This window comes from Coptis chinensis, chromosome 6 (assembly GCF_015680905.1).
Source record: "Coptis chinensis isolate HL-2020 chromosome 6, ASM1568090v1, whole genome shotgun sequence".
NCBI lineage: Eukaryota > Viridiplantae > Streptophyta > Magnoliopsida > Ranunculales > Ranunculaceae > Coptis > Coptis chinensis.
The window spans coordinates 22,352,101-22,362,412 of record NC_141461.1 but is presented as its reverse complement, the minus strand read 5'-3'; the positions used below and the strand labels follow the sequence as shown (position 1 = coordinate 22,362,412).

General features: G+C 38.0%; 1 long non-coding RNA gene across 1 annotated transcript; it reads right to left on the bottom strand.

Moving 5' to 3' along the window:
• Positions 1 to 1,009: 1,009 nt before the first annotated feature.
• Positions 1,010 to 1,511, bottom strand: LOC147492119 (uncharacterized). Its single transcript, XR_015199893.1, has 2 exons — positions 1,468 to 1,511; positions 1,010 to 1,337 (listed from the first exon to the last, which is right to left on the bottom strand). It is a non-coding gene; the product is annotated as an uncharacterized LOC147492119 (long non-coding RNA).
• Between the last annotated feature and the right edge of the window lie 8,801 nt (positions 1,512 to 10,312).

Here is a 10,312-nt window from a genome sequence, read left to right as displayed (position 1 = left end):
CATGTGAGCATAGCTGGTGGTGTAGATCTTTCTCGTAATCCCCCTGTCCCTGTCGACGTGGACACCCTCAATGACCTCTAAAAGGGACTGCTATTAAGTCCTAAGTGAATACCATAAAGTCACCTTGATGGGTAACAACATAGACTTATTCATTGCTGCAATCTGATTTCTGTTGCTTGCTTTCCCCAATGCCTACCATACAGCCACATGTATTAGATAACTAAACGATTACCCCTTCCTTTAGGTTTCTTATCATATTGTAAACTGTGCTACTTGCAAAGCCAGCGTGCATTTCACCGCTTCTAGCACTGGACGCCTGATTAGATGATTCTAAAACGCAATCACTTTTGGCAACTCCATGATCATATAAAAAGGTTTGAAAAACATAAATAACTTTGAGTAATGTTAGATATCTTTTGTCGATCTCTTTACCACTATGTGATTGTGTTTTACTGGATGCTGGCTGTGTTTCATCACTATCAGTGTTTGTTGGGGTTTACCTCTTCTTGTTAGGGGAGAAAGGCCGGCACAAAAAAAGTAGCTGATCACCTTGATGCCGTTGGTGTAAAGTGTAAACAATGAGGAATTCATGTACTTTTGCTTCCCTTTTGATCTTACTTTGTCAGACCTTTTAAAAGATGATAAGTATGGAGTTGTAACTTTCAAGTTATAATATATATGCAGGTTTGGGTCTACCCAACCCAGTTACCAGTTTACAGAGATTCATGTTTACAGATAATCGAATAGGGCTGCTGACTATTTAGCTAGTACAAAGTCATCAATCTTGTAACTTTTTCATACCTCCTCTTGATGAGAAGCTCAGCTTATATGTAAAAGAGGATAAGGACGCAAAGATTTATATGAGGTTTTAATACAGGTTAGGGTCAGCCATAACCCTTAATCTAGTACCAAAAAAAAACCAAGTTAGCAGCTTTTTCAAAAAAAAATACAAAATAAAATCAAGTAACTGTGACGCCAATCTACAGAATAAGATAACTACAAACTGCACTGTTCAAAACAGCTAATGATCATAGCAAAATGAGAACTGCGGAGCCCTTTCTAAGTTCAAATGGCAAGCAAAATTAGAAAAAGAGTAGCTAGTGAACTTTGTGTACAGCTTCATCAAGAAGAACTGCAGGCAAGAATCAGCAGTGAATTCCAGGAAAGGGGCACTATTACTTAAAGTCTTAAATAGCAATGTAAAATTTGAATACTATTGTTTCATTTTCTTTTTCCAGATCATATATATGTCGCTCTTCTTGTGAAGCCTTCCAGTGAATACATTAGATGGATTATGTTCTCCTTGGAGGGAAAGGCTTCAACTGCAAGTGGAGTTTCTGAGTTTAAGAAAAATAAAGCTAATAAGACTTGGATCAATATTCATAAACTTTTATAACAAATGCATGAAAAGAGACCTTTCACTTGGAAAATGTTTTACTTAAATAATATAAGAAGGTACATACTAACCTCGGAGCTGAAAAAGTGAAATAAGAAAAACTAGACCATCAATCGGCACCGACCAAACACTAAAAAGCTATTTCTTGAAGAACTTGAAGGGTCTTCTGATGAACCTAGAATCCAAAAGAGAAAGAGGTATAGTTCGACAATTTTCCGTTTTTATTTTTATTTTATTTTTGACTTTGTGAGAGAGTTTAGGGTTTTTGTTGGGGTTTACCTCTTCTCGTTAGTGGAGAAAGACAGGCACAAAAAAAGTAGATAAATTTTTTGGCTCCTGATTTCACGTAATTAAATCTTCCTATTTTATCATAATTAGTTTTTCCCACGTGGACACTTTCAAAACTCTCCCTCAATTGATGAGGGGAGAGATATAATATATATATATATAGAGAGATGTCGGGGTATTTCTGTCTGGGGACTGTTCCGTCTGAACATAGGCTTTCCGAGGAGTCCCCATAACACCACTCACCACCTCCTTGGTGAGCCCCAGCGAGCGGCCATCCTTAACAACCGTAATGCGGTCATCCTCCCCTCTAATCATGCAAAAATAAAATGAAAGAGTAAGAGATGGAGAATATACGACATCTTCCAACAAAACCAAAGGTTCCCATCCTCTTCTTCTGATCTCAGCCCTGAAGTGCACTTCAAACAAATCGGAATAGAAAAGGTCTTGAAAATTTTGCTCCGGCACAATTTTGAGAATTCACACCATTTAGAGTAGGGATTGGTTTGAGTTGGAATGGGGGTTAAAATTGGGGAAGGCTGTGAAAAAATGGTATGGTGGTGTGTTGGGGTGAGGTCGCGACCGTGAGTAGAGTAGGGGGCGAGTGCGAGCTAAGTGGGGTAGCTAGGGTTGGGAAATTTTGGGATGGAGAAGAAAGGAAGGGGCGATCACGTGGGGTTAAAGGTTTGATTGCACGTGCGTCACACGTGCCTTTTTTAAGAAATTAAAATTTTGGCCCAAGCCCAAATGAATCAAGAAATTTCAATCTTGTCCTTAGTGCCTTGCCAACTTCTAAAGCCAATCCATGCTTCGTTACTCGTCCGATCTTGGCCCGTGAGGTACCAAAACGATCAGCATCAAAAATGCAATGTAACGGTATAGGATACACTCACATCCAATAGCAAATGAGAAATAGATGATGGAAATAACTATATAGGAACTATATGAAAATATGTACATATAACATAAAGAAAATTTTAATTAATTTTTTTGGGTTTTGAATAAGTTTGACAGAAATTTTAAAAAGGTGGGTCGTTTTAAGTCAGATCCCCAAGACTTGGAAATTTTTGAAAACTCGACTCAATCCCAACCAGATGGCTGAATTACTCTCTTAGACCGAGCATAAGGGGGATAACACATGTAGACTTTGTAAACAGAATTGTTATGAAGTTGAAGACCGGGGCAAGTTGGTGTTTGAAAATTCAAGCACCAGCCTTCTCTCTTAGCTCATCTCTTACATGCGTATGAACTTTTACCTAAACTAGGAATGATTTTTTGTATATGTGTCAATATCTTAAGCTACAGTTCTCTAGGAAGTGCTTGCACACGATTATTAAAACTGATACATCTAGTCTTGCTAGGTGGAGGGTTTTTGTTTGCTACAGAAGACATTTTTGAAAACTTTTTCAGAAACGAGAGAGATTTAGAAGGGGAAAAGATTTAAAAGAGAGGGGAAAGATTTTTAAGAAAGGAAATTTTTGGAAATTTTTGAGTCTTTTAACATTAGATTCTCGAGACAAAATAGAGAGGTGGAGGCAAAAAGATAGAATTGAACAGAAAATAGTATCACTTTGGGTTACTCTATTTGTTTAATTCTCGTTTGGAGATGCCTCGTTTTTTAAGTAGAAATTTTTTTAATATTGATAACGAGTTTTACAAATAATAAGGACAAGCGTGCAACAAGCTTCACCGCAAGTCCTTTCTGAATGGCAAATCCTATCCTCCTAAAAACAAAATTGTTAGAACCAACTGTCATTATGTTGCAGTCCATAACTTTCTGCAATCTCTTAAGGAGCTCAACAGACTGTTGTGCCAAGAAACTGAAAGTGTCAAAACTGAAAGGAATGAAACAATGCTGGTTAGCTCTACAAGCCTCCTCGTGTTTCTCAATTTTCCATGTCGCTGCTCTATTAGCTGCTTTTCCCACCTCAAAGACTCCATTCCCAAGCCTTACCAACGGAGAGGCTCCAGTTACATTAAACACACATTCTTTCCCTCAGACCAACTGTAGATCAATACATCCGCAGGCCGAAGTGTCGATCTCCCCTCATTCGGATTAGTGAGAAAATTCACAAGAGCCTCTTTCTTCACTTGTACCTCAGCCCTCCAAAATGCATCACATAAAATATCTCTGACATGATCATGTCGGTATTTGAAACCTGGAAAATGTCTATAATGTGTTGCATGGTCCCCGAAAGCATCTAGTCTACTCTTTTTACAAACAGGGCATAGACCACCATCAAAGTACAAAGGAATCATGAGACGGTACCGGAGAATAGAATGATACTCTACCGGTGACATACGCTGTCCAAGCCTTTCCATCGGAATTGCAAGTAGAAAATCCTTTGCATGTTCTGACTGCAAACATCTAATGACTACTTTCTGACGAGTAGATAACACAAACTCCCTCTCAAGACCAGCAACAATCTTACCATAGAACGCTTCTGCCAAAACTTTTTGTGGTTTTGAGGGGATGGTAGCATTCACAGCCATAGAACTGAGGTCAAAATCGGGTAGACAGAGACTCAATACACTGCTAGCAACATCAAGAATCTCACCTAAAGGTACTGGGCCACAACTCCTAAGAATGTGGTTCTGAAGCTCAGAAGTCTAACAATGGGAGGCCACCAAAGCAAAAGTAGAGACATCAGTGGCACAATAAACACCTAACCCACCAAGACGTAATGGGAGTGTCGATAAACGCCACTGCAAATCACCGAAGTCAGGACCACCAGAAACCACAATACCTTGGAGAACACAGCGGAGATGCCGATCAAAAGTCTTAGTTGCCTCTCTAAAAAGGGATGGTGGACAAGTACAAATCTTAAAGACTAACTTAGAGATCCCATCTCAAGCACGTAAGAGCGCTAACTCACATTGTGGATCATCGATCTAACATTAATGCAGCTAAATGGTCCATCAAAGTCATAACCTTTTCAATACGTTTGCGAGCAAGGCCCATGATAAAAGATGAATCAATGCTTACCGCACCTCCAAGCAACCTAACCTCCTGCTGAGGACATGACAAATCTAAAGGAAATAGACCAGGAGTGGAGCGACGTGGATCCAGTGATGGCCAAAATATCTCAGTCTTAGCCACACTAAGAACAAGCACGTAAGAAAGTCCTTCTTCTTGAATCATACCCAAAACTATTGCCACCATCAGAGTCCCATCATCTAGGTACCAAGTATGTAGCAATAACTGACAATTGAACTGGATTCGTAGAATTAGGGGATGAAACACCAGTGCAAAGAGAAGGGGACCCAAGGGGTCACCTTGCTGTACCCTACTAGCAGACCATATGTAGCTATCACCCAAATATAACCTCGCAGATTGACAATACAAGTACTCAACCCAAGGGACAATAGCTGGGCAACAGATACGAACCTCTCTCAACATGGTAGTCCGTTCAACCATGTTAAAAGCATTATGAAAATCTACAAGCAGCATCGAAAGAGAGGTATTGTCACTATTAGCATACATTATCCGATTGACAGCATGCAGAATCATTTCTGCTCTACCAAAAACACTAACCCCATACTAAAAATCCTATAAGTACCCTACCACATCTTTGGAAACTCCTTTCATTGCAATCTTGGAGACCAAACAATGCTAAACCATGCCCACAGCTATAGGATGAATACTATTATCTGGCTTAAGAAGTGGAGTAAGTAGAGCGCTCATAATGAATTCCGCTAATGGCTGTGGACATCGTCCCTATAACCAAAGATTCACCACAGGGGTTAATGCATCTAGCAAATCAGACGCAATAGCTGCTGCAGCACCATTCATGGCATCCAATAAATGCTGAGCTCGAAGACCAACACGGCCACAAGAAGTACCTTTCGGAAATGACCTAATATATGACAATAGGGTGTCTTTCTTGATAAGCACCCAAAGCTGTGATATTATACCATAGAGACATAGCAACTTAGTTAATTATGTGTTTAATAATAAGGAAATAAGCGCGCATTTTCGTGCTTTTGCAGGTTAGACCAACTAACGTAAAAATGATAATAAAGCCAGCATTTAAGCACAAAATAGGGAGTATACAGAAGCTTTATGATGAAGCCCACGTGAAGCCCAACAAAATCCGGACTAAATCCCAAAGACTCAAACAGTACAGAATCCAGTCAGAAACGGGATCACGTACACAGAAGCGTCAAACTTCCGAATCTCATATCTCTTGAACCAGGACTCCGAATGTGATGAGTGAGCTGCCCCGACGATCAGTACGACGAACTCTACGCATAGGTGGGAAGTTGTAAAAATGCCAAAAGACCGGACCACCACTGGACACTGCATATGGACCCACTAGGCAAGCCCACAAGATTTGATGAGTCATCATGCAAGTCAAGACAAAGGTGCAAATAATTGGTGCAAATTTGACACCTTGCATGAAGTTAATGAGTTGGTTGGATTTAGGTGATGATTATTTCAAAAAAATGAAAGGTGTCAAATGGGGGTGAGTTGTGGATAAGAGAAAACTAAAAGAAAGGAAAGTGTTTCACATGGGAGAAGAGAAAAAGGCTCTCTTATGTAAAGGGGGACTGCTTTTGGGAGTTGGCTAGCTTTTACTTCCTTGACTTTTACTTTTCATTTACTTCCATGTCTTTACTTTTGGTTTTTAGTTTTTAGTGTTAAGAAAAAAAAGCTTGTAACTGGTTAATGGAAGACTACACCTTCTAGTTCTTGAATAAAATTTCTTTGATCCTTAGGTAAAATAGTTAGTACATTTTGTATTCCTTTCTTCTTTCTCTCTCTCTCTTTTAGATATCTTTTTATAACTTTTATTTTAATTCCAAGGATCATGAGCTAAAACCCTCCCTTTGTGGAAGGTTAGTGATGCTTATGTGAGGAATCCTTTTGTATTGTTTTCCTAGATAGTTGTTTTGGAAAAACAACTAGACTTACATCTTATCCCAAAATGGTAGTTGGTGTAGAGTCTAGTTAGGAATCAAGGTGATGATCTTAGAAATAAATCATTGTTTGGGTTCCACATGCTAAAAATATGATATTAGAGATGAGTCATATTTTTAGGGATCAAAATAATCTTGTTAGGATTTGTCTTTGAGTTCTAGGAAGATTAAGTTGCAACAATCTAGAGTTAACAATAGAGATCGTCTTCACATAAGGAGAACTAACTCTCCACACCTTTCTTAGAAATCGATTTTCATTTTATTTTAGTTTGCATGTTAAGTAAACTTAAAAGCTAGAAGAAAACTAAGTAGTTAGTATCAATTCAATCATAGTTTAAAAACTTACTCACTAGTTTCTTAAAAGAGCATGATCAAGTTGTAGGTTGTCCTAGTATTTAGGTTGGTTCGAATCCCTACTCGAGCAAAACACACGAACACGTAAGTAAAGAATTGAGTCTACACCAAACAGAAATGAGATTCATATCTTAAAACCGTAGAAGTGTAGAGATCAAATGGCACCGCTGCCATTCTAAAGACCCAAGGACCTATGGTTACAAACTGGAATTGCTCTACGGGGAAACCCCCCACTCTCATCCTTTCATTTATTTTATTTTCTTGAGTTTTCTTCATTTTTTTGAAATTTCCCGCTTTTTTTATACTGATCTGCATACTTCTTTTGGTTGCACTTACAAGTTCCAAATGCATCGACCTAGAAACTAGGCTACAACAAACACTAACCTTATTGTGAAAAATTTGGCCTGCTGTGCACATTTCTTTTCTTTGGTGGACTTGCGGGAAGCTTGCAGGTTCCAAATTTTAAATATTTTTGCATGATTCACATGTATATAGTAGTTATGTCGTAGTATGGACTATATACGGTTAAGTGACTATGAATTGCATCTAAATGTATATGTACATGTACATGCAGGTATTGTTTTGCATGGTTATATATATATATATATATATATATATATATATATATATATATATATATATATATATATAAGTTGCATGTTTAGCATATATATAAATATGGATGGAATATAATTGCATGTTGGCATTTTTAACTTTTGAGTTATACATAGTAATTAGGGTGCATTTTGGTATTTTGGCCATAACTTTGGCTACGGTTCTCTGAATCATGCGTGTGAGCTCAATTCGGAAATATATCGACGGCACACACGCTGTCACCATTGAGGACAAAATCAACTATTTTTCCCTCCAAAATCAACATTTTAGAAAATTGTCAAGTTTAATAAGTCGATTTTGTCATGAAAGAGAAAAACATTCCAACGAGGGTTAAAATATGAGTTGGGTAAGTTGTTTCTAAACCCTCCGAGGTGAAGCTGCTCTCTATATGACACTCGCAATCTCAATAAGTATTGACGAAATCGAATTATTATGCAATACAAGAGTCGTATTTTAGTATAATATGTTGCATGTTTAGTACGTCTTTGCCTAGTCGTATATATATATGTGTACGTATAGTATCTTCACATGCTACTGTAACTAGATACGTATGAGTGATTACAATTTGCCTGTTACTATAGATTTACGTATCCGTAATATATATCTACCTATTTGCCTATATATATACGTATTACTGATGTGTATTTGCCTGTACGTATCGAAGTATTTATTGATAATACGACATTGCATATTCGTATTGCTCTACGTATAAGTAGAGTATCTTCACATGCTACTGTATCTAATAATGTATGAGTAGGTCGTATTTGCATGATTATACTTTCTCCCTTGCATAAATTTAAAAAAAATTAAATTAAATTAAATTAAGTAAGACATTGCATAAATTTTAATTCCATAAAATTATATTCCAACGGTGTCTAGGAAACTTGAAAGATTGAGGTTCCTTAATTAGAACCGTGCTTGCACAGAAAGCTTCCCTCATATCTCTCTTGTGACCTGGCTGTTGGTTTATGCACACGTATTCCTAGCTTCATTGCTACGTTAGCAGCAGCTTAGGCCTACGTTGTTCAACTCTAATGTTTGACGATAATCATAAAATTCAAGAAATAATAAGTTCATTCTGTCAATTAGACCTAATTTTATGCTTGCATAAGATTAAGGTCTGGTTCTACTAAAGAATTTGAACATACTTATCGTAGGAGAAAATACGATAAGCATTTGCGTAAGTTTTCACCTCCACAAAGTTCTTCATCTATTAATCCAAATCAAAAAGATTCCTTATCACCATTCCCATCATTCATTATGGCTGATGAAAATCCACCAGCTGAGAAGCCCCTTTCGGACTTCTATACAGCACTACAGGAAGGACCTTCTTCCTACATCAAACTCGAGGACATTGTTGGTGATTTTCAAATTCCGCCAAACATTTTTTCGTTTGTTACATGTGAATCATGGTTTGGATCATGAAAATCCGTACAATCATCTTCGTAGGCTTCAACAAGTGGCCACAACATTTCACCATCCAGCTTGTCTCTAAGGAACAACTCTTGTTGCGGCTGTTTCCATTCACATTAGCGGATAAAGCGTTAATTTGCCTAGCAGGACAGCAACCACAATCCGTAGACACATGGAATAAACTTGTTCAAGATTTCATGCTTCAACTTTATACTCAAAAGAAAACTACTGAAATGCTTAAGTAAATTAAATTCTTTCGTCAAAATCCTCATGAATCCTTTACGGAAACATGGAGTCGCTTTACTGATCTTCCTTTGGAATGTCCTCATCACCAACTAGACAAAGTTGTCCTTGTTTGTTCATTCTTTAATGGACTTTCTGATCATCACAAAAAAACTCTTGATATAATGAACGACGGTTGCTTCATGGACAAAGGAGCTACTGAAGCATATACTTTTCTAGAAAAACAAGCGAAAAAAGGTACACATTGGGGTAACACTGATTCTTCTAGGTCATCTAAGGATACTGTTACAAAAGCTACATCTATCTTTTAGGTAAAACCCGACCCCGAATTAAAAAATTTGATAGAATCCCTCACTAAAAAAGTAGATGCCCTTGCAGTTCAAGTAAACGATCAACTCCCAAAATAGGTCATGAACGTTGACACATCCCCGTGTGTTCTTTGTCTCAGTTCTGAACATCCTGATGCTTATTGTCCCTTGTTATATGCCTCTCCTTCTCGACCATCAGAAGAGGAATGTGCATTCAACATTCCTAATGCACCTTGGCGACAACATCCGAATTTCACTTGGCGCCCACCTCCACCACAAATGGCTCCTCAAGGTTTCGCTAATCCACCTGTTCGACCACCCAACAACTTTATTCCATACCGCCTGATAAGCACCCAAAACTGTACTATAAACCCCATAAAGACATAATATTTCGGTTCATTTTGTATTTAATAATCATGAAATAATCGCATTTTCGTGTTTTTGCAGGTTGGAGCAACTAACGTACAAATAATGATAAAGTCAGCATTTAAACACAGAATAGGGATTGTACATAATCTTTCCAATTAAGCCCATCTGAAGCCCAACAAATCCGCACAGAAGCATCAAACTTCTGAAGCTCCTACCTCTTGAACGAGGACTCTGAATGCGACAAGTGAGCTACTCAGACAATCAATGCGATGAACTCTACACATAAGCCAGAAGTTGTAAAATTGCCCAAAGAACGGACCGCCACTAGAATGCATGTGGACCCACTATGCAGGCCCACAAGATTTGATGAGTTATCATACAAGTCAAGACAAAGGTGCAAATAATTGGT